The sequence below is a fragment of the Phyllobates terribilis genome, unplaced genomic scaffold (assembly GCF_046119375.1).
Source record: "Phyllobates terribilis strain yellow unplaced genomic scaffold, ASM4611937v1 Scaffold_1__5_contigs__length_1240528914, whole genome shotgun sequence".
NCBI classification, from domain to species: Eukaryota; Metazoa; Chordata; class Amphibia; order Anura; family Dendrobatidae; genus Phyllobates; species Phyllobates terribilis.
The window spans coordinates 609,695,360-609,719,877 of NW_027362761.1; positions in this window are offsets into that span (position 1 = coordinate 609,695,360).

The window sequence follows — 24,518 nt, forward strand, 5'->3', positions numbered from 1 at the left end:
CAGCGGAGTGTGTGAGGAGCCGGAAGCAGCGCCATCTAGTGGTGGCAGTGCTGAATTGTCTACAGCTGAGAGTATGAGGAGCCGGGAGCAGCGCCATCTAGTGTTGTCAGTGCTGAACTGTCTACAGCAGAATGTATGAGGAGCCGGGAGCAGCGCCATCTAGTGGTGTCAGTGCTGAACTGTCTACAGCAGAGTGTATGAGGAGCCGGGAGCAGCGCCATCTAGTGGTGTCAGTGCTGAACTGTCTACAGCAGAGTGTATGAGGAGCAGGGAGCAGCGTCATCTAGTGGTGTCAGTGCTGAACTGTCTACAGTATAGTGTATGAGGAGCCGGGAGCAGCGCCATCTAGTGCTGGCAGTGCTGAACTGTCTACAGCGGAGAGTGTGAGAAGCCGGGAGCAGCGCCATCTAGTGGTGTCAGTGCTGAACTGTCTACAGCTGATTGTAGGAGGAGACGGGAGCAGCGCCATCTAGTGGTGTCAGTGCTGAACTGTTTACAGCGGAGAGGGTGAGGAGCCGGGAGCTGCACCATCTAGTGGTGGCAGTGCTGAACTGTCTACAGCTGAGAGTATGAGGAGCCGGGAGCAGCGCCATCTAGTGGTGTCAGTGCTGAACTGTCTACAGCAGAATGTATGAGGAGCCGGGAGCAGCGTCATCTAGTGGTGTCAGTGCTGAACTGTCTACAGCAGAATGTATGAGGAGCCAGGAGTAGCGCCATCTAGTGGTGTCAGTGCTGAACTGTCTAGAGCAGAGTGTGTGAAGAGCCAGGAGCAGCGCCATCTTGTGGTGTCAGTGCTGAACTGTCTAGAGCAGAGTGTGTGAAGAGCCAGGAGCAGCGCCATCTAGTGGTGTCAGTGCGGAACTGTCTACAGCAGAGTGTGTGAGGAGCCAGGAGCAGCGCCATCTAGTGGTGTCAGTGCTGAACTGTCTACAGCAGAATGTATGAGGAGCCAGGAGCAGCGCCATCTAGTGGTGTCAGTGCTGAACTGTCTACAGCGGAATGTATGAGGAGCCGGGATCAGCGCCATCTAGTGGTGTCAGTGATGAACTGTCTACAGCAGAATGTATGAGGAGCCGGGAGCAGCGCCATCTAGTGGTGTCAGTGCTGAACTGTCTACAGCAGAGTGTATGAGGAGCCGGGAGCAGCGCCATCCAGTGGTGTCAGTGCTGAACTGTCTACAGCAGAGTGTATGAGGAGCCGGGAGCAGCGCCATCTAGTGGTGTCAGTGCTGAACTGTCTACAGCAGAGTGTATGAGGAGCCGGGAGCAGCTCCATCTAGTGGTGTCAGTGCTGAATTGTCTACAGCACAATGTATGAGGAGCCAGGAGCAGCGCCATCTAGTGGTGTCAGTGCGGAACTGTCTACAGCAGAGTGTATGAGGAGCCGGGAGCAGCGCCATCTAGTGGAGTCAGTGCTGAGCTGTCTACAGCAGAATGTATGAAGAGCCAGGAGCAGCGCCATCTAGTGGTGTCAGTGCTGAACTGTCTACAGCTGAGTGTATGAGGAGCCGGGAGCAGCGCCATCTAGTGGTGTCGGTGCTGAACTGTCTACAGCAGATTGTATGAGGAGCCGGGAGCAGCGCCATCTAGTGGTGTCAGTGCTGAACTGTCTACAGCAGAATGTATGACGAGCCAGGAGCAGCGCCATCTAGTGGTGTCAGTGCTGAACTGTCTACAGCAGAATGTATGAGGAGCCAGGAGCAGCGCCATCTAGTGGTGTCAGTGCTGAACTGTCTACAGCAGAATGTATGAGGAGCTGGGAGCAGCGCCATCTAGTGGTGTCAGTGCTGAACTGTCTACAGCAGAATGTATGAGGAGCCGGGAGCAGCGCCATCTAGTGGTGTCAGTGCTGAACTGTCTACAGCAGAGTGTATGAGGAGCAGGGAGCAGCGCCATCTAGTGGTGTCAGGGCTGAACTGTCTACAGAAGAGTGTATGAGGAGCCGGGATTAGCGCCATCTAGTGGTGTCAGTGCTGAACTGTCTACAGCAGAATATATGAGCAGCCGGGAGCAGCGCCATCTAGTGGTGTCAGTGCTGAACTGTCTACAGCAGAGTGTATGAGGAGCCGGGAGCAGCGCCATCTAGTGGTGTCAGTGCTGAACTGTCTACAGCAGAGTGTATGAGGAGCCGGGAGCAGCTCCATCTATTGGTGTCAGTGCTGAGTTGTCTACAGCAGAATGTATGAGGAGCCAGGAGCAGCGCCATCTAGTGGTGTCAGTGCGGAACTGTCTACAGCAGAGTGTATGAGAAGCCGGGAGCAGCGCCATCTAGTGGTGTCAGTGCTGAACTGTCTACAGCAGAGTGTATGAGGAGCCGGGAGCAGCGCCATCTAGTGGTGCCAGTGCTGAACTGTCTACAGCTGAGTGTATGAGGAGCCGGGAGCAGCGCCATCTAGTGGTGTCAGTGCTGAACTGTCTACAGCGGAATGTATGAGGAGCCGGGAGCAGCACCATCTAGTGGTGTGACTGCTGAACTGTCTACAGCAGAATGTATGAGTAGCCTGGAGCAGCGCCATCTAGTGGTGGCAGTGCTGAACTGTCTACAGCAGAGTGTATGAGGAGCCGGGAGCAGCACCATCTAGTGGTGACAGTGCTGAACTGTCTACAGCAGAATGTATGAGGAGCCGGGAGCAGCGCCATATAGAGGTGCCAGTGCTGAACTGTCTAGAGCAGAGTGTGTGAGGAGCCAGGAGCAGCGCCATCTAGTGGTGTCAGTGCTGAACTGTCTACAGCAGAATGTATGAGCAGCCGGGAGCAGCGCCATCTAGTGGTGTCAGTGCTGAACTGTCTACAGCAGAATGTATGAGGAGCCGGGAGCAGCGCCATCTAGTGGTGTCAGTGCTGAACTGTCTACAGCAGAGTGTATGAGGAGCAGGGAGCAGCGCCATCTAGAGGTGTCAGTGCTGAACTGTCTACAGCAGAGTGTATGAGGAGCCGGGAGCAGCGCCATCTAGTGGTGACAGTGCTGAACTGTCTACAGCAGAATGTATGAGGAGACGGGAGCAGCGCCATATAGAGGTGCCAGTGCTGAACTGTCTAGAGCAGAGTGTGTGAAGAGCCAGGAGCAGCGCCATCTAGTGGTGTCAGTGCTGAACTGTCTAGAGCAGAGTGTGTGAAGAGCCAGGAGCAGCGCCATCTAGTGGTGCCAGTGCTGAACTGTCTACAGCAGAGTGTGTGAGGAGCCAGGAGCAGCGCCATCTAGTGGTGTCAGTGCTGAACTGTCTACAGCAGAATGTATGAGGAGCCAGGAGCAGCGCCATCTAGTGGTGTCAGTGCTGAACTGTCTACAGCAGAATGTATGAGCAGCCGGGAGCAGCGCCATCTAGTGGTGTCAGTGCTGAACTGTCTACAGCAGAATGTATGAGGAGCTGGGAGCAGCGCCATCTAGTGGTGTCAGTGCTGAACTGTCTACAGCAGAGTGTATGAGGAGCAGGGAGCAGCGCCATCTAGAGGTGTCAGTGCTGAACTGTCTACAGCAGAGTGTATGAGGAGCCGGGAGCAGCGCCATCTAGTGGTGACAGTGCTGAACTGTCTACAGCAGAATGTATGAGGAGACGGGAGCAGCGCCATATAGAGGTGCAAGTGCTGAACTGTCTAGAGCAGAGTGTGTGAAGAGCAGGGAGCAGCGCCATCTAGTGGTGTCAGTGCTAAACTGTCTACCGCGGAGTGTATGAGGAGCAGGGAGCATCGCCATCTAGTGGTGCCAGTGCTGAACTGTCTACAGCCGACTGTAAGAGGAGCCAGGAGCAGCTCCATCTAGTGGTGTCAGTGCTGAACTTTCTACAGCAGAATGTATGAGGAGCCTGGAGCAGCGCCATCTAGTGGTGTCATTGCTGAACTGTCTACAGCAGAGTGTATGAGGAGCCGGGAGCAGCGCCATCTAGTGGCGTCAGTGCTGAACTGTCTACAGCAGAGTGTAGGAGGAGCCGGGAGCAGCGCCATCTAGTGGTGGCAGTGCTGAACTGTCCAGAGCAGAGTGCATGAGGAGCCGGGAGCAGCGCCATCTAGTGGTGTCAGTGCTGAACTGTCTACAGCAGAGTGTGTGAGGAGCCAGGAGCAGCGCCATCTAGTGGTGCCAGTGCTGAACTGTCTACAGCAGAGGTCCCCAACCTTTTTTGCACCAGGGACCGGCTTTAAGCAAGACCAGTTTTCCATGGCCCGGTGGGGGTGGGGGCGGGGCTTTGGTCATATGGGGGTGGGGTTATGGAGGGGTGGAGCTGTATGGGGAGGATGCTGGCGGGACCTCGGTGTACAGCGCTAAGTAGCAGCATTGTACATTGAGCGTCAGTGTATACAGAGCTGCTGCTTAGCAGCGCTACACACTGAACACCGGTACCGGGAGCCGCGTCACTGAAGCCAGTCTGCCGCCCCACCCCGTCAGGAACACACCATGCTGTGCAGGAGGGCCGCGTCACTAAGACCCGCCCGACGCCCCACCCCGTCCTGCATAATGTTCTCTGCCGGGAGCTGCGAGCTGTCACGGCTATGGCAGAAAACATTATAAATCCACACAGAGCGAGTCTGACCAGGCGCAGGGCCGCGGAGCTAGCTGTCAGCGGCAGGGCCGGCTCCAGGTTTTTCTGGGCCCCGGGCGAAAGAGTCTCAGTGGGCCCATTTAACACATACCACGATTCATGATGCAGAGATACGGCGGAGAAATATATATATATATAGTACAATGCAAAGATTTCACTTCATGAGTGATATCTATTGTAAATTCCACAATAGCTCAGAAACCGGTGAATCGCTCCACACAGAATAGTGGCCCCCATATAAGGCTCCATACGGAATACTGGTCCCCATATAACGCCCATACGGAATACTGGCCCCCATATAACGCTTCATATGGAATACTGGCCCCCATATAAGGCCCCATACGGAATACTTGCCCCCATATAAGGCCCCATACGGAATACTTGCCCCCATATAAGGCCCCATACGGAATACTTGCCCCCATATAAGGCCCCATACGGAATACTGGCCCCCATATAAGACCCCATACGGAATACTGGCCCCCATATAAGACCCCATACGGAATACTGGCCCCCATATAAGACCCCATACGGAATACTGGCCCCCATATAAGGCTCCATACAGAATACTGGCCCCCATATAACGCTCCATACAGGATACTGGCCCCCATATAACGCTCCATACAGGATACCGGTCCCCATATAATGCTGCATGCAGGCTGTTACCCCCCACATAATGCCCCATACAGGCTGTCCCCCCCTTATAATGCTCCATGCAGGCTGTTACCCCCCACATAATGCCCCATACAGGCTGCCCCCCCTCTTTATAATGCCCCATGCAGGCTGTCACCCCTCCTCTTTATACTGCCCCATGCAGGCTGTCACCCCTCCTCTTTATAATGCTCCATGCAGGCTGTCACCCCTCCTCTTTATACTGCCCCATGCAGGCTGTCACCCCTCCTCTTTATACTGCCCCATGCAGGCTGTCACCCCTCCTCTTTATACTGCCCCATGCAGGATGTCACCCCTCCTCTTTATACTGCCCCATGCAGGCTGTCACCCCTCCTCTTTATACTGCCCCATGCAGGCTGTCACCCCTCCTCTTTATACTGCCCCATGCAGGCTGTCACCCCTCCTCTTTATACTGCCCCATGCAGGATGTCACCCCTCCTCTTTATACTGCCCCATGCAGGCTGTCACCCCTCCTCTTTATACTGCCCCATGCAGGCTGTCACCCCTCCTCTTTATACTGCCCCATGCAGGCTGTCACCCCTCCTCTTTATACTGCCCCATGCAGGCTGTCACCCCTCCTCTTTATAATGCCCCATGCAGGATGTCCCCCCCTCTCTTTATAATGCCCCGTGCAGGCTGTTCCCCACCTTATAATGACCCATGCAGGCTGGTCCCCACCTTATAATGCCCCATGCAGGCTGTCACCCCTCCTCATTATAATGCCCCAAGCAGGAATGCCCCCCTCTTTATAATGCCCCATGCAGGCTGGTCCCCACCTTATAATGCCCCATGCAGGCTGTCACCCCTCCTCATTATAATGCCCCAAGCAGGAATCCCCCCCTCTTTATAATGCCCCATGCAGGCTGTTCCCCACCTTATAATGCCCCATGCAGGCTGTCACCCCTCCTCTTTATAATGCCCCATGCAGGATGCCCCCCCTCCCCTCTTTATACTGCCCCATGCCTCCATACATTAAAAAAAAAAAAAATCAAATACTCACCTCCCTTCTCCTCACCTGCTGCCCGCCGCTCGCTGCTCGGCTCCGAACTCCAGCGTTGTCGTTTCTTCCCGCTCAGCGCTCCCTGTGACGGCTCAGGGGAGGGCGCGGTGTAAAGACGTCACCGCGCCCTCTGACCTGAGACGTCACAGGGAGCGCAGAGCAGGAAGACAGCTGATCTGCGGAGGCACGGGGAGAGGTAAGTATCCAGCTGACGGGGCCCTGAGCAAGCGGCGGAGAAGGGCGGGCGCTGACACCGCTCTCCTCCGCCCATAGCCCAGCGGGGTGCGCGACCGCCAGTGGGCCCCTCTGCCTGCTCAGAGCCCCGGCATTTGCCCGGGTGCTGACGCCGGCCCTGGTCAGCGGCGCCGCGGACCGGCTGAAAAACCCCAACGGCCTGGTCCTGGTCCGTGGACCGGCGGTTGGGGACCTCTGGTCTACAGCAGAGTGTATGAGGAGCCGGGAGCAGCGCCATCTAGTGGTGCCAGTGCTGAACTGTCTACCACGGAGTGTATGAGGAACCGGGAGTAGCGCCATCTAGTGGTGTCAGTGCTGAACTGTCTACAGCAGAGTGTATGAGGAGTCGGGAACAGCGCCATCTAGTGGAGTCAGTGCTGAACTGACTACAGCAGAATGTATGAGGAGCCAGGAGCAGCGCCATCTAGTGGTGTCAGTGCTGAACTGTCTACAGAAGAATGTATGAGGAGCCAGGAGCATCGCCATCTAGTTGTGTCAGTGCTGAACTGTCTACAGCAGAGTGTATGAGGAGCCGGGAGCAGCGCCATCTAGTGGTGTCAGTGCTGAAATGTCTACAGCAGAGTGTTTGAGGAGCCGGGAGCAGCACCATCTAGTGGTGTCAGTGCTGAACTGTCTACAGCAGAATGTATGAGGAGCCGGGAGCAGCGCCATCTAGTGGTGTCAGTGATGAACTGTCTACAGCAGAGTGTATGAGGAGCCGGGAGCAGCGCCATCTGGTGGTGTCAGTGCTGAACTGTCTACAGCAGAGTGTATGAGGAGCCGGGAGCAGCGCCATCTAGTGGTGGCAGTGCTGAACTGTCTACAGCGGAGAGTGTGAGGAGCCGGGAGCAGCGCCATCTAGTGGTGTCAGTGCTGAACTGTCTACAGCTGATTGTATGAGGAGCCGGGAGCAGCGCCATCTAGTGGTGTCAGTGCTGAACTGTCTACAGCGGAGAGGGTGAGGAGCTGGGAGCAGCGCCATCTAGTGGTGGCAGTGCTGAACTGTCTACAGCTGAGAGTATGAGGAGCTGGGAGCAGCGCCATCTAGTGGTGTCAGTGCTGAACTGTCTACAGCAGAATGTATGAGGAGCCGGGAGCAGCGTCATCTAGTGGTGTCTGTGCTGAACTGTCTACAGCAGAATGTATGAGGAGCCAGAAGTAGTGCCATCTATTGGTGTCAGTGCTGAACTGTCTACAGCAGAATGTATGAGGAGCTGGGAGCAGCGCCATCTAGTGGTGTCAGTGCTGAACTGTCTAGAGCCGAGTGTGTGAAGAGCCAGGAGCAGCGCCATCTAGTGGTGTCAGTGCTGAACTGTCTAGAGCAGAGTGTGTGAAGAGCCAGGAGCAGCGCTATCTAGTGGTGGCAGTGCTGCACTGTCTACAGCAGAATGTATTAGGAGCCAGGAGCAGCGCCATCTAGTGGTGACAGTGCTGAACTGTCTACAGCAGAGTGTGTGAGGAGCAAGGAGCAGCGCCATCTAGTGGTGTCAGTGCTGAACTGTCTACAGCAGAATGTATGAGGAGCCGGGAGCAGCGCCATCTAGTGGTGTCAGTGCTGAATTGTCTACATCAGAATGTATGAGGAGACGGGAGCAGCGCCATCTAGTGGTGTCAGTGCTGAACTGTCTACAGCAGAATGTATGAGGAGCCTGGAGCAGCGCCATCTAGTGGTGTAAGTGCTGAACTGTCTATAGTAGAATGTATGAGGAGCCGGGAGCAGCGCCATCTAGTGGTGTAAGTGCTGAACTGTCTACAGCAGAATGTATGAGGAGCCGGGAGCAGCGCCATCTAGTGGTGTCAGTGCTGGACTGTCTACAGCAGAGTGTATGAGAAGCAGGGAGCAGCGCCATCTAGTGGTGCCAGTGCTGAACTGTCTACAGCTGAATGTATGAGGAGCCAGGATCAGCGCCATCTAGTGGTGTCAGTGCTGAACTGTCTACAGCAGAATGTATGAGGAGCCGGGAGCAGCGCCATCTAGTGGTGTCAGTGCTGAACTGTCTACAGCAGAATGTATGAGGAGCCGGGAGCAGCGCCATCTAGTGGTGACAGTGCTGAACTGTCTTCCGCGGAGTGTATGAGGAGCCAGGAGCAGCGCCATCTAGTGGTGTCAGTGCTGAACTGTCTACAGCAGAGTGTATGAGGAGCCGGGAGTATCGCCATCTATTGGTGTCAGTGCTGAACTGTCTACAGCAGAATGTATGAGGAGCCAGGAGCAGCGCCATCTAGTGGTGTCAGTGCTGAACTGTCTACAGCAGAGTGTATGAGGAGCCGAGAGCAGCGCCATCTAGTGGTGTCAGTGCTGAACTGTCTACAGCAGAATGTTTGAGGACCGGGAGAACCACCATCTAGTGGTGTCAGTGCTGAACTGTCTACAGCAGAGTGTATGAGGAGCCAGGAGCAGCGCCATCTAGTGGTGTCAGTGCTGAACTGTCTACAGCAGAGTGTATGCGGAGCCGGGAGCAGCGCCATCTAGTGGTGTCAGTGCTGAACTGTCTACAGCAGAGTGTATGAGGAGCCGGGAGCAGCACCATCTAGTGGTGTCAGTGCTGAACGGTCTACAGCAGAATGTATGAGGAGCCGGGAGCAGCGCCATCTAGTGGTGTCAGTGATGAACTGTCTACAGCAGAGTGTATGAGGAGCCGGGAGCAGCGCCATCTAGTGGTGTCAGTGCTGAACTGTCAACAGCAGAGTGTATGAGGAGCCAGGAGCAGCGCCATCTAGTGGTGGCAGTGCTGAATAGTCTACAGCTGAGATTATGAGGAGCCGGGAGCAGCGCCATCTAGTGGTGTCAGTGCTGAACTGTCTACAGCAGAATGTATGAGGAGCCGGGAGCAGCGTCATCTAGTGGTGTCAGTGCTGAACTGTCTACAGCAGAATGTATGAGGAGCCAGGAGTAGTGCCATCTAGTGGTGTCAGTGCTGAACTGTCTACAGCAGAATGTATGTGGAGCCGGGAGCAGCGCCATCTAGTGGTGTCAGTGCTGAACTGTCTAGAGCAGAGTTTGTGAAGAGCCAGGAGCAGCGCCATCTAGTGGTGTGAGTGCTGAACTGTCTAGAGCAGAGTGTGTGAAGAGCCAGGAGCAGCGTCATCTAGTGGTGGCAGTGCTGCACTGTCTACAGCAGAATGTATGAGGAGCCAGGAGCAGCGCCATCTAGTGGTGTCAATGCTGAACTGTCTACAGCAGAGTGTATGAGGAGCCAGGAGCAGCGCCATCTAGTGGTGTCAGTGCTGAACTTTTTACAGCAGTGTGTATGAGGAGCCGGGAGCAGCGCCATCTAGTGGTGTCAGTGCTGAACTGTCTACAGCAGAGTGTATGAGGAGCCGGGAGCAGCGCCATCTAGTGGTGTCAGTGCTGAACTGTCTACAGCTGAGTGTATGAGGAGCCGGGAGCAGCGCCATCTAGTGGTGTCAGTACTGAACTGTCTACAGCAGAATGTATGAGGAGCCGGGAGCAGCGCCATCTAGTGGTGTCAGTGCTGAACTGTCTACAGCAGAGTGTGTGAGGAGCCAGGGGCAGCGCCATCTTGTGGTGCCAGTGCTGAACTGTCTACAGCAGAGTGTATGAGGAGCCGGGAGCAGCGCCATCTAGTGGTGCCAGTGCTGAACTGTCTACAGCAGAATGTATGAGGAGCCGGGAGCAGCGCCATCTAGTGGTGTCAGTGCTGAACTCTCTACAGCAGAGTGTATGAGGAGCCGAGAGCAGCACCATCTAGTGGTGTCAGTGCTGAACTGTCTACAGCAGAGTGTGTGAGGAGCCAGGAGCAGCGCCATCTCGTGGTGTCAGTGCTGAACTGTCTACAGCAGAATGTATGAGGAGCCGGGAGCAGCGCCATCTAGTGGTGTCAGTGCTCAACTGTCTACAGCAGAATGTATGAGGAGCCTGGAGCAGCGCCATCTAGTGGTGTAAGTGCTGAACTGTCTATAGTAGAATGTATGAGGAGCCGGGAGCAGCGCCATCTAGTGGTGTAAGTGCTGAACTGTCTACAGCAGAATGTATGAGGAGCCGGGAGCAGCGCCATCTAGTGGTGTCAGTGCTGGACTGTCTACAGCAGAGTGTATGAGGAGCAGGTAGCAGCGCCATCTAGTGGTGCCAGTGCTGAACTGTCTACAGCAGAATGTATGAGGAGCCAGGATCAGCGCCATCTAGTGGTGTCAGTGCTGAACTGTCTACAGCAGAATGTATGAGGAGCCGGGAGCAGCGCCATCTAGTGGTGTCAGTGCTGATCTGTCTACAGCAGAATGTATGAGGAGCCGGGAGCAGCGCCATCTAGTGGTGTCAGTGCTGAACTGCCTTCCGCGGAGTGTATGAGGAGCCAGGAGCAGCGCCATCTAGTGGTGTCAGTGCTGAACTGTCTACAGCAGAGTGTGTGAGGAGCCGGGAGTATCGCCATCTATTGGTGTCAGTGCTGAACTGTCTACAGCAGAATGTATAAGGAGCCAGGAGCAGCGCCATCTAGTGGTGTCAGTGCTGAACTGTCTACAGCAGAGTGTATGAGGAGCCGGGAGCAGCGCCTTCTAGTGGTGTCAGTACTGAACTGTCTACAGCAGAATATATGAGGACCGGGAGAACCACCATCTAGTGGTGTCAGTGCTGAACTGTCTACAGCAGAGTGTATGAGGAGCCGGGAGCAGCGCCATCTAGTGGTGTCAGTGCTGAACTGTCTACAGCAGAGTGTATGCGGAGCCGGGAGCAGCACCATCTAGTGGTGTCAGTGCTGAACTATCTACAGCAGAGTGCGTGAGTAGCCGGGAGCAGCGCCATCTAGTGTTGTCAGTGATGAACTGTCTACAGCAGAGTGCATGAGGAGCCAGGAGCAGCGCCATCTATTGGTGTCAGTGCTGAACTGTCTACCGCGGACTGTATGAAGAGCCGGGAACAGCTCCATCTAGTGGTGTCAGTGCTGAACTGTCTACAGCATAGTGTATGAGGAGCCGGGAGCAGCACCATCTAGTGGTGTCAGTGCTGAACTGTCTACCGCGGAGTGTATGAGGAACCGTGAGTAGCGCCATCTAGTGGTGTCAGTGCTGAACTGTCTACCGCGGAGTGTATGAGGAGTCGGGAGCAGCGCCATCTAGTGGAGTCAGTGCTGAACTGTCTACAGCAGAATGTATGAGGAGCCAGGAGCAGCGCCATCTAGTGGTGTCAGTGCTGAACTGTCTACAGCAGAATGTATGAGGAGCCGGGAGCAGTGTCATCTAGTGGTGTCAGTGCTGAACTGTCTACAGCAGAATGTATGAGGAGCCAGGAGCATCGCCATCTAGTTGTGTCAGTGCTGAACTGTCTACAGCAGAATGTATGAGGAGCCGGGAGCAGCGCCATCTAGTGGTGTCAGTGCTGAACTGTCTACAGCAGAGTGTATGAGGAGCCGGGAGCAGCGCCATCTAGTGGTGTCAGTGCTGAACTGTCTACAGCAGAGTGTATGAGGAGCCGGGAGCAGCGCCATCTAGTGGTGTCAGTGCTGAACTGTCTACAGCAGAGTGTATGAGGAGTCGGGAGCAGCGCCATCTAGTGGAGTCAGTGCTGAACTGTCTACAGCAGAATGTATGAGGAGCCAGGAGCAGCGCCATCTAGTGGTGTCAGTGCTGAACTGTCTACAGCAGAATGTATGAGGAGCCGGGAGCAGCGTCATCTAGTGGTGTCAGTGCTGAACTGTCTACAGCAGAATGTATGAGGAGCCAGGAGCATCGCCATCTAGTTGTGTCAGTGCTGAACTGTCTACAGCAGAATGTATGAGGAGCCGGGAGCAGAGCCATCTAGTGGTGTCAGTGCTGAACTGTCTACAGTAGAGTGTATGAGGAGCCGGGAGCAGCGCCATCTAGTGGTGTCAGTGATGAACTGTCTACAGCAGAGTGTATGAGGAGTCGGGAGCAGCGCCATCTAGTGGTGGCAGTGCTGAACTGTCTACAGCAGAGTGTATGAGGAGCCGGGAGCAGCGCCATCTAGTGGTGGCAGTGCTGAACTGTCTACAGCTGAGAGTGTGAGGAGCCGGGAGCAGCGCCATCTAGTGGTGCCAGTGCTGAACTGTCTACAGCTGATTGTATGAGGAGCCGGGAGCAGCGCCATCTAGTGGTGTCAGTGCTGAACTGTCTACAGAGGAGAGGGTGAGGAGCCGGGAGCAGCGCCATCTAGTGGTGGCAGTGCTGAACTGTCTACAGCTGAGAGTATGAGGAGCCGGGAGCAGCGCCATCTAGTGGTGTCAGTGCTGAACTGTCTACAGCAGAATGTATGAGGAGCCGGGAGCAGCGTCATCTAGTGGTGTCAGTGCTGAACTGTCTACAGCAGAATGTATGAGGAGCCAGGAGTAGTGCCATCTAGTGGTGTCAGTGCTGAACTGTCTACAGCAGAATGTATGAGGAGCCGGGAGCAGCGCCATCTAGTGGTGTCAGTGCTGAACTGTCTAGAGCAGAGTGTGTGAAGAGCCAGGAGCAGCGCCATCTAGTGGTGTCAGTGCTGAACTGTCTAGAGCAGAGTGTGTGAAGAGCCAGGAGCAGCGCCATCTAGTGGTGGCAGTGCTGCAGTGTCTATAGCAGAATGTATGAGGAGCCAGGAGCAGCGTCATCTAGTGGTGTCAGTGCTGAACTGTCTACAGCAGAGTGTGTGAGGAGCAAGGAGCAGCGCCATCTAGTAGTGTCAGTGCTGAACTGTCTACAGCAGAATGTATGAGGAGCCAGGAGCAGCGCCATCTAGTGGTGTCAGTGCTGAACTGCCTACAGCAGAATGTATGAGGAGCCGGGAGCAGCGCCATCTAGTGGTGGCAGTGCTGAATTGTATACAGCAGAATGTATGAGGAGCCAGGAGCAGCGCCATCTATTGGTGTCAGTGCTGAATTGTCAACAGCAGAATGTATGAGGAGCCGGGAGCAGCGCCATCTAGTCGTGTCAGTGCTGAACTGTCTACAGCAGAGTGTGTGAGGAGCCAGGGGCAGCGCCATCAAGTGGTGCCAGTGCTGAACTGTCTACAGCAGAGTGTATGAGGAGCCGGGAGCATCGCCATCTAGTGGTGTCAGTGCTGAACTGTCTACAGCAGAATGTATGAGGAGCCGGGAGCAGCGCCATCTAGTGGTGTCAGTGCTGAACTGTCTACAGCAGAGTGTATGAGGAGACGAGAGCAGCACCATCTAGTGGTGTCATTGCTGAACTGTCTACAGCAGAGTGTGTGAGGAGCCAGGAGCAGCGCCATCTAGTGGTGTCAGTGCTGAACTGTCTACAGCAGAATGTATGAGGAGCCGGGAGCAGCACCATCTAGTGGTGTCAGTGCTGAACTGTCTACAGCAGAATGTATGAGGAGCCTGGAGCAGCGCCATCTAGTGGTGGAAGTGCTGAACTGTCTATAGTAGAATGTATGAGGAGCCGGGAGCAGCGCCATCTAGTGGTGTAAGTGCTAAACTGTCTACAGCAGAATGTATGAGGAGCCGGGAGCAGCGCCATCTAGTGGTGTCAGTGCTGGACTGTCTACAGCAGAGTGTATGAGGAGCAGGGAGCAGCGCCATCTAGTGGTGTCAGTTCTGAACTGTCTACAGTAGAATGTATGAGGAGCCGGGAGCAGCGCCATCTAGTGGTGTAAGTGCTAAACTGTCTACAGCAGAATGTATGAGGAGCCGGGAGCAGCCCCATCTAGTGGTGTCAGTGCTGGACTGTCTACAGCAGAGTGTATGAGGAGCAGGGAGCAGCGCCATCTAGTGGTGTCAGTTCTGAACTGTCTACAGTAGAATGTATGAGGAGCCGGGAGCAGCGCCATCTAGTGGTGTCAGTGCTGAACTGTCTACAGCAGAATGTATGAGGAGCTGGAGCAGCGCCATCTAGTGGTGTCAGTGCTGGACTGTCTTCCGCGGAGTGTATGAGGAGCCAGGAGTAGCGCCATCTAGTGGTGTCAGTGCTGAACTGTCTACAGCAGAGTGTATGAGGAGCCAGGAGCAGCGCCATCTAGTGGTGTCAGTGCTGAACTGTCTACACCAGAGTGTATGCGGAGCCGGGAGCAGCGCCATCTAGTGGTGTCAGTGCTGAACTGTCTACAGCAGAGAGCGTGAGTAGCCAGGAGCAGCGCCATCTAGTGGTGTCGGTGCTGAACTGTCTACAGCAGAGTGCATGAGGAGCAAGGAGCAGCGCCATCTAGTGGTGTCAGTGCTGAACTGTCTACCGCGGAGTGTATGAAGAGACGGGAGGAGCTCCATCTAGTGGTGTCAGTGCTGAACTGTCTACAGCATAGTGTATGAGGAGCCGGGAGAAGCGCCATCTAGTGGTGTCAGTGCTGAACTGTCTACCGCGGAGTGTATGTGGAGCCGGGAGTAGCGCCATCTAGTGGTTTCAGTGCTGAACTGTCTACAGCAGAGTGTATGAGGAGTCGGGAGCAGCGCCATCTAGTGGAGTCAGTGCTGAACTGTCTACAGCAGAATGTATGAGGAGCCAGGAGCAGCACCATCTAGTGGTGTCAGTGCTGAACTGTCTACAGCAGAATGTATGAGGAGCCGGGAGCAGCGTCATCTAGTGGTGTCAGTGCTGAACTGTCTACAGCAGAATGTATGAGGAGCCAGGAGCATCGCCATCTAGTTGTGTCAGTGCTGAACTGTCTACAGCAGAATATATGAGGAGCCGGGAGAAGCGCCATTTAGTGGTGTCAGTGCTGAACTGTCTACCACGGAGTGTATGAGGAGCCGGGAGTAGCGCCATCTAGTGGTGTCAGTGCTGAACTGTCTACAGCAGAGTGTATGAGGAGTCGGGAGCAGCGCCATCTAGTGGAGTCAGTGCTGAACTGTCTACAGCAGAATGTATGAGGAGCCAGGAGCAGCGCCATCTAGTGGTGTCAGTGCTGAACTGTCTACAGCAGAATGTATGAGGAGCGGGGAGAAGCGTCATCTAGTGGTGTCAGTGCTGAACTGTCTACAGCAGAATGTATGAGGATCCAGGAGCAGCGCCATCTAGTGGTGTCAGTTCTGAACTGTCTACAGCAGAGTGTATGAGGAGCCGGGAGTATCGTCATCTATTGGTGTCAGTGCTGAACTGTCTACAGCAGAATGTATGAGGAACCAGGAGCAGCGCCATCTAGTGGTGTCAGTGCTGAACTGTCTACAGCAGAGTGTATGAGGAGCCGGGAGCAGCGCCATCTAGTGGTGTCAGTACTGAACTGTCTACAGCAGAATGTATGAGGACCGGGAGAACCACCATCTAGTGGTGTCAGTGCTGAACTGTCTACAGCAGAGTGTATGAGGAGCCAGGAGCAGCGCCATCTAGTGGTGTCAGTGCTGAACTGTCTACAGCAGAGTGTATGCGGAGCCGGGAGCAGCGCCATCTAGTGGTGTCAGTGCTGAACTGTCTACAGCAGAGTGCGTGAGTAGCCAGGAGCAGCGCCATCTAGTGGTGTCAGTGCTGAACTGTCTACAGCAGAGTGCATGAGGAGCCAGGAGCAGCGCCATCTAGTGGTGTCAGTGCTGAACTGTCTACCGCGGAGTGTATGAAGAGCCGGGAGGAGCTCCATCTAGTGGTGTCAGTGCTGAACTGTCTACAGCATAGTGTATGAGGAGCCGGGAGAAGCGCCATCTAGTGGTGTCAGTGCTGAACTGTCTACCGCGGAGTGAATGAGGAGCCGGGAGTAGCGCCATCTAGTGGTGTCAGTGCTGAACTGTCTACAGCAGAGTGTATGAGGAGTCGGGAGCAGCGCCATCTAGTGGAGTCAGTGCTGAACTGTCTACAGCAGAATGTATGAGGAGCCAGGAGCAGCGCCATCTAGTGGTGTCAGTGCTGAACTGTCTACAGCAGAATGTATGAGGAGCCGGGAGCAGCGTCATCTAGTGGTTTCAGTGCTGAACTGTCTACAGCAGAATGTATGAGGAGCCAGGAGCATCGCCATCTAGTTGTGTAAGTGCTGAACTGTCTACAGCAGAATATATGAGGAGCCGGGACCAGCGCCATCTAGTGGTGTCAGTGCTGAAATGTCTACAGCAGAGTGTATGAGGAGCCGGGAGCAGCACCATCTAGTGGTGTCAGTGCTGAACTGTCTACAGCAGAATGTATGAGGAGCCGGGAGCAGCGCAATCTAGTGGTGTCAGTGATGAACTGTCTACAGCAGAGTGTATGAGGAGCCGGGAGCAGCTCCATCTAGTGGTGTCAGTGCTGAACTGTCTACAGCAGAGTGTATGAGGAGCCGGGAGCAGCGCCATCTAGTGGTGGCAGTGCTGAACTGTCTACAGCGGAGAGTGTGAGGAGCCGGGAGCAGAGCCATCTAGTGGTGGCAGTGCTGAACTGTCTACAACTGATTGTATGAGGAGCCGGGAGCAGCGCCATCTAGTGGTGTCAGTGCTGAACTGTCTACAGCGGAGAGGGTGAGGAGCCGGGAGCAGCGCCATCTAGTGGTGGCAGTGCTGAACTGTCTACAGCTGAGAGTATGAGGAGCCGGGAGCAGCGCCATCTATTGGTGTCAGTGCTGAACTGTCTACAGCAGAATGTATGAGGAGCCGGGAGCAGCGTCATCTAGTGGTGTCAGTGCTGAACTGTCCACAGCAGAATGTATGAGGAGCCAGGAGTAGTGCCATCTAGTGGTGTCAGTGCTGAACTGTCTACAGCAGAATGTATGAGGAGCCGGGAGCAGCGCCATCTGGTGGTGTCAGTGCTGAACTGTCTAGAGCAGAGTGTGTGAAGAGCCAGGAGCAGCGCAATCTAGTGGTGTCAATGCTGAACTGTCTAGAGCAGAGTGTGTGAAGAGCCAGGAGCAGCGCCATCTAGTGGTGGCAGTGCTGCACTGTCTACAGCAGAATGTATGAGGAGCCAGGAGCAGCGCCATCTAGTGGTGTCAGTGCTGAACTGTCTACAGCAGAGTGTGTGAGGAGCAAGGAGCAGCGCCATCTAGTGGTGGCAGTGCTGAACTGTCTACAGCAGAATGTATGAGGAGCCAGGAGCAGCGCCATCTAGTGGTGTCAGTGCTGAACTGTCTACAGCAGAATCTATGAGGAGCCGGGAGCAGCGCCATCTAGTGGTGTCAGTGCTGAACTGTCTAGAGCAGAGTGTGTGAAGAGCCAGGAGCAGCGCCATCTAGTGGTGTCAGTGCTGAACTGTCTAGAGCAGAGTGTGTGAAGAGCCAGGAGCAGCGCCATCTAGTGGTGGCAGTGCTGCACTGTCTACAGCAGAATGTATGAGGAGCCAGGAGCAGCGCCATCTAGTGGTGTCAGTGCTGAACTGTCTACAGCAGAGTGTGTGAGGAGCAAGGAGCAGCGCCATCTAGTGGTGTCAGTGCTGAACTGTCTACAGCAGAATGTATGAGGAGCCAGGAGCAGCGCCATCTAGTGGTGTCAGTGCTGAACTGTCTACAGCAGAATGTATGAGGAGCCGGGAGCAGCGCCATCTAGTGGTGACAGTGCTGAATTGTCTACATCAGAATGTATGAGGAGACGGGAGCAGCGCCATCTAGTGGTGTCAGTGCTGAACTGTCTACAGCAGAGTGTATGAGGAGCAGGGAGCAGCGCCATCTAGTGGTGTCAGTGCTGAACTGTCCTACAGCAGAGTGTATGAGGAGCAGGGAGCAGCGCCATCTAGTGGTGGCAGTGCTGAACTGTCTACAGCAGAATATATGAGGAGCCGGGAGCAGCGCCATCTAGTGGTGTCAGTACTGAACTGTCTACAACAGAGTGTATGAGGAGCCGGGAGCAGCGCCATCTAGTGGTGTCAGTGTTGAACTGTCTACAGCAGAGTGTATGAGGAGCCGGGAGCAGCTCCATCTAGTGGTGTCAGTGCTGAACTGTCTACAGCAGAGTGTATGAGGAGCCAGGAGCAGCGCCATCTAGTGGTGTCAGTGCTGAACTGTCTACCGCGGAGTGTATGAAGAGCCGGGAGCAGCTCCATCTAGTGGTGTCAGTGCTGAACTGTCTTCCGCGGAGTGTATGAGGAGCCGGGAGCAGCGCCATCTAGTGGTGTCAGTGCTGAACTGTCTACCGCGGAGTGTATGAGGAGCCGGGAGCAGCGCCATCTAGTGGTGTCAGTGCTGAACTGTCTACAGCAGAGTGTATGAGGAGCCGGGAGCAGCGCCATCTAGTGGAGTCAGTGCTGAACTGTCTACAGCAGAATGTATGAGGAGCCAGGAGCAGCGCCATCTAGTGGTGTCAGTGCTGGACTGTCTACAGCAGAATGTATGAGGAGCCAGGAGCAGCGCCATCTAGTGGTGTCAGTGCTGAACTGTCTACAGCAGAATGTATGAGGAGCCGGGAGCAGCGCCATCTAGTGGTGGCAGTGCTGAACTGTCTACAGCAGAATGTATGAGGAGCCGGGAGCAGCACCATCTAGTGGTGGAAGTGCTGAACTGTCTATAGTAGAATGTATAAGGAGCCGGGAGGAGCGCCATCTAGTGGTGTAAGTGCTGAACTGTCTACAGCAGAATGTATGAGGAGCCGGGAGCAGCGCCATCTAGTGGTGTCAGTGCTGGACTGTCTACAGCAGAGTGTATGAGGAGCAGGGAGCAGCGCCATCTAGTGGTGCCAGTGCTGAACTGTCTACAGCAGAATGTATGAGGAGCCAGGATCAGCGCCATCTAGTGGTGCTAGTGCTGAATTGTCTACAGCAGAATGAATGAGGAGCCGGGAGCAGCGCCATCTAGTGGTGTCAGTGCTGAACTGTCTACAGCAGAATGTATGAGGAGCCGGGAGCAGCGCCATCTAGTGGTGTCAGTGCTGAACTGTCTTCCGCGGAGTGTATGAGGAGCCAGGAGCAGCGCCATCTAGTGGTGTCAGTGCTGAACTGTCTACAGCAGAGTGTATGAGAAGCCGGTAGTATCGCCATCTATTGGTGTCAGTGCTGAACTGTCTACAGCAAAATGTATGAGGAGCCAGGAGCAGCGCCATCTAGTGGTGTCAGTGCTGAACTGTCTACAGCAGAGTGTATGAGGAGCCGGGAGCAGCGCCATCTAGTGGTGTCAGTGCTGAACTGTCTACAGCAGAATGTATGAGGACCGGGAGAACCACCATCTAGTGGTGTCAGTGCTGAACTGTCTACAGCAGAGTGTATGAGGAGCCAGGAGCAGCGCCATCTAGTGGTGTCAGTGCTGAACTGTCTACAGCAGAATGTATGAGGAGCCAGGAGCAGCGCCATCTAGTGGTGTCAGTGCTGAATTGTCAACAGCAGAATGTATGAGGAGCCGGGAGCAGCGCCCTCTAGTCGTGTCAGTGCTGAACTGTCTACAGCAGAGTGTGTGAGGAGCCAGGGGTAGCGCCATCTAGTGGTGCCAGTGCTGAACTGTCTACAGCAGAGTGTATGAGGAGCCGGGAGCAGCGCCATCTAGTGGTGTCAGTGCTGAACTGTCTACAGCAGAATGTATGAGGAGCCGGGAGCAGCGCCATCTAGTGGTGTCAGTGCTGAACTGTCTACAGCAGAGTGTATGAGGAGACGAGAGCAGCACCATCTAGTGGTGTCATTGCTGAACTGTCTACAGCAGAGTGTGTGAGGAGCCAGGAGCAGCGCCATCTAGTGGTGTCAGTGCTGAACTGTCTACAGCAGAATGTATGAGGAGCCGGGAGAAGCACCATCTAGTGGTGTCAGTGCTGAACTGTCTACAGCAGAATGTATGAGGAGCCTGGAGCAGCGCCATCTAGTGGTGTAAGTGCTGAACTGTCTATAGTAGAATGTATGAGGAGCCGGGAGCAGCGCCATCTAGTGGTGTAAGTGCTAAACTGTCTACAGCAGAATGTATGAGGAGCCGGGAGCAGCGCCATCTAGTGGTGTCAGTGCTGGACTGTCTACAGTAGAATGTATGAGGAGCCGGGAGCAGCGCCATCTAGTGGTGTCAGTGCTGAACTGTCCACAGCAGAATGTATGAGGAGCTGGAGCAGCGCCATCTAGTGGTGTCAGTGCTGAACTGTCTTCCGCGGAGTGTATGAGGAGCCAGGAGTAGCGCCATCTAGTGGTGTCAGTGCTGAACTGTCTACAGCAGAGTGTATGAGGAGCCAGGAGCAGCGCCATCTAGTGGTGTCAGTGCTGAACTGTCTACAGCAGAGTGTATGCGGAGCCGGGAGCAGCGCCATCTAGTGGTGTCAGTGCTGAACTGTCTACAGCAGAGTGCGTGAGTAGCCAGGAGCAGCGCCATCTAGTGGTGTCAGTGCTGAACTGTCTACAGCAGAGTGCATGAGGAGCAAGGAGCAGCGCCATCTAGTGGTGTCAGTGCTGAACTGTCTACCGCGGAGTGTATGAAGAGACGGGAGGAGCTCCATCTAGTGGTGTCAGTGCTGAACTGTCTACAGCATAGTGTATGAGGAGCCGGGAGAAGCGCCATCTAGTGGTGTCAGTGCTGAACTGTCTACCGCGGAGTGTATGAGGAGCCGGGAGTAGCGCCATCTAGTGGTGTCAGTGCTGAACTGTCTACAGCAGAGTGTATGAGGAGTCGGGAGCAGCGCCATCTAGTGGAGTCAGTGCTGAACTGTCTACAGCAGAATGTATGAGGAGCCAGGAGCAGCGCCATCTAGTGGTGTCAGTGCTGAACTGTCTACAGCAGAATGTATGAGGAGCCGGGAGCAGCGTCATCTAGTGGTGTCAGTGCTGAACTGTCTACAGCAGAATGTATGAGGAGCCAGGAGCATCGCCATCTAGTTGTGTCAGTGCTGAACTGTCTACAGCAGAATATATGAGGAGCCGGGAGAAGCGCCATTTAGTGGTGTCAGTGCTGAACTGTCTACCACGGAGTGTATGAGGAGCCGGGAGTAGCGCCATCTAGTGGTGTCAGTGCTGAACTGTCTACAGCAGAGTGTATGAGGAGTCGGGAGCAGCGCCATCTAGTGGAGTCAGTGCTGAACTGTCTACAGCAGAATGTATGAGGAGCCAGGAGCAGCGCCATCTAGTGGTGGCAGTGCTGAACTGTCTACAGCAGAATGTATGAGGAGCCGGGAGAAGCGTCATCTAGTGGTGTCAGTGCTGAACTGTCTACAGCAGAATGTATGAGGAGCCAGGAGCAGCGCCATCTAGTGGTGTCAGTTCTGAACTGTCTACAGCAGAGTGTATGAGGAGCCGGGAGTATCGCCATCTATTGGTGTCAGTGCTGAACTGTCTACAGCAGAATGTATGAGGAACCAGGAGCAGCGTCATCTAGTGGTGTCAGTGCTGAACTGTCTACAGCAGAGTGTATGAGGAGCCGGGAGCAGCGCCATCTAGTGGTGTCAGTACTGAACTGTCTACAGCAGAATGTATGAGGACCGGGAGAACCACCATCTAGTGGTGTCAGTGCTGAACTGTCTACAGCAGAGTGTATGAGGAGCCAGGATCAGCGCCATCTAGTGGTGTCAGTGCTGAACTGTCTACAGCAGAGTGTATGCGGAGCCGGGAGCAGCGCCATCTAGTGGTGTCAGTGCTGAACTGTCTACAGCAGAGTGCGTGAGTAGCCAGGAGCAGCGCCATCTAGTGGTGTCAGTGCTGAACTGTCTACAGCAGAGTGCATGAGGAGCCAGGAGCAGCGCCATCTAGTGGTGTCAGTGCTGAACTGTCTACCGCGGAGTGTATGAAGAGCCGGGAGGAGCTCCATCTAGTGGTGTCAGTGCTGAACTGTCTACAGCATAGTGTATGAGGAGCCGGGAGAAGCGCCATCTAGTGGTGTCAGTGCTGAACTGTCTACCGCGGAGTGAATGAGGAGCCGGGAGTAGCGCCATCTAGTGGTGTCAGTGCTGAACTGTCTACAGCAGAGTGTATGAGGAGTCGGGAGCAGCGCCATCTAGTGGTGTCAGTGCTGAACTGTCTACAGCAGAATGTATGAGGAGCCGGGAGCAGCGTCATCTAGTGGTTTCAGTGCTGAACTATCTACAGCAGAATGTATGAGGAGCCAGAAGCATCGCCATCTAGTTGTGTAAGTGCTGAACTGTCTACAGCAGAATATATGAGGAGCCGGGACCAGCGCCATCTAGTGGTGTCAGTGCTGAAATGTCTACAGCAGAGTGTATGAGGAGCCGGGAGCAGCACCATCTAGTGGTGTCAGTGCTGAACTGTCTACAGCAGAATGTATGAGGAGCCGGGAGCAGCGCAATCTAGTGGTGTCAGTGATGAACTGTCTACAGCAGAGTGTATGAGGAGCCGGGAGCAGCTCCATCTAGTGGTGTCAGTGCTGAACTGTCTACAGCAGAGTGTATGAGGAGCCGGGAGCAGCGCCATCTAGTGGTGGCAGTGCTGAACTGTCTACAGCGGAGAGTGTGAGGAGCCGGGAGCAGAGCCATCTAGTGGTGGCAGTGCTGAACTGTCTACAACTGATTGTATGAGGAGCCGGGAGCAGCGCCATCTAGTGGTGTCAGTGCTGAACTGTCTACAGCGGAGAGGGTGAGGAGCCGGGAGCAGCGCCATCTAGTGGTGGCAGTGCTGAACTGTCTACAGCTGAGAGTATGAGGAGCCGGGAGCAGCGCCATCTAGTGGTGTCAGTGCTGAACTGTCTACAGCAGAATGTATGAGGAGCCGGGAGCAGCGTCATCTAGTGGTGTCAGTGCTGAACTGTCTACAGCAGAATGTATGAGGAGCCAGGAGTAGTGCCATCTAGTGGTGTCAGTGCTGAACTGTCTACAGCAGAATGTATGAGGAGCCGGGAGCAGCGCCATCTGGTGGTGTCAGTGCTGAACTGTCTAGAGCAGAGTGTGTGAAGAGCCAGGAGCAGCGCAATCTAGTGGTGTCAATGCTGAACTGTCTAGAGCAGAGTGTGTGAAGAGCCAGGAGCACCGCCATCTAGTGGTGGCAGTGCTGCACTGTCTACAGCAGAATGTATGAGGAGCCAGGAGCAGCGCCATCTAGTGGTGTCAGTGCTGAACTGTCTACAGCAGAGTGTGTGAGGAGCAAGGAGCAGCGCCATCTAGTGGTGTCAGTGCTGAACTGTCTACAGCAGAATGTATGAGGAGCCAGGAGCAGCGCCATCTAGTGGTGTCAGTGCTGAACTGTCTACAGCAGAATGTATGAGGAGCCGGGAGCAGCGCCATCTAGTGGTGTCAGTGCTGAACTGTCTAGAGCAGAGTGTGTGAAGAGCCAGGAGCAGCGCCATCTAGTGGTGTCAGTGCTGAACTGTCTAGAGCAGAGTGTGTGAAGAGCCAGGAGCAGCGCCATCTAGTGGTGGCAGTGCTGCACTGTCTACAGCAGAATGTATGAGGAGCCAGGAGCAGCGCCATCTAGTGGTGTCAGTGCTGAACTGTCTACAGCAGAGTGTGTGAGGAGCAAGGAGCAGCGCCATCTAGTGGTGTCAGTGCTGAACTGTCTACAGCAGAATGTATGAGGAGCCAGGAGCAGCGCCATCTAGTGGTGTCAGTGCTGAACTGTCTACAGCAGAATGTATGAGGAGCCGGGAGCAGCGCCATCTAGTGGTGACAGTGCTGAATTGTCTACATCAGAATGTATGAGGAGACGGGAGCAGCGCCATCTAGTGGTGTCAGTGCTGAACTGTCTACAGCAGAGTGTATGAGGAGCAGGGAGCAGCGCCATCTAGTGGTGTCAGTGCTGAACTGTCCTACAGCAGAGTGTATGAGGAGCAGGGAGCAGCGCCATCTAGTGGTGGCAGTGCTGAACTGTCTACAGCAGAATATATGAGGAGCCGGGAGCAGCGCCATCTAGTGGTGTCAGTACTGAACTGTCTACAGCAGAGTGTATGAGGAGCCGGGAGCAGCGCCATCTAGTGGTGTCAGTGTTGAACTGTCTACAGCAGAGTGTATGAGGAGCCGGGAGCAGCTCCATCTAGTGGTGTCAGTGCTGAACTGTCTACAGCAGAGTGTATGAGGAGCCAGGAGCAGCGCCATCTAGTGGTGTCAGTGCTGAACTGTCTACCGCGGAGTGTATGAAGAGCCGGGAGCAGCTCCATCTAGTGGTGTCAGTGCTGAACTGTCTACAGCATAGTGTATGAGGAGCCGGGAGCAGCGCCATCTAGTGGTGTCAGTGCTGAACTGTCTACCGCGGAGTGTATGAGGAGCCGGGAGCAGCGCCATCTAGTGGTGTCAGTGCTGAACTGTCTACAGCAGAGTGTATGAGGAGCCGGGAGCAGCGCCATCTAGTGGAGTCAGTGCTGAACTGTCTACAGCAGAATGTATGAGGAGCCAGGAGCAGCGCCATCTAGTGGTGTCAGTGCTGGACTGTCTACAGCAGAATGTATGAGGAGCCAGGAGC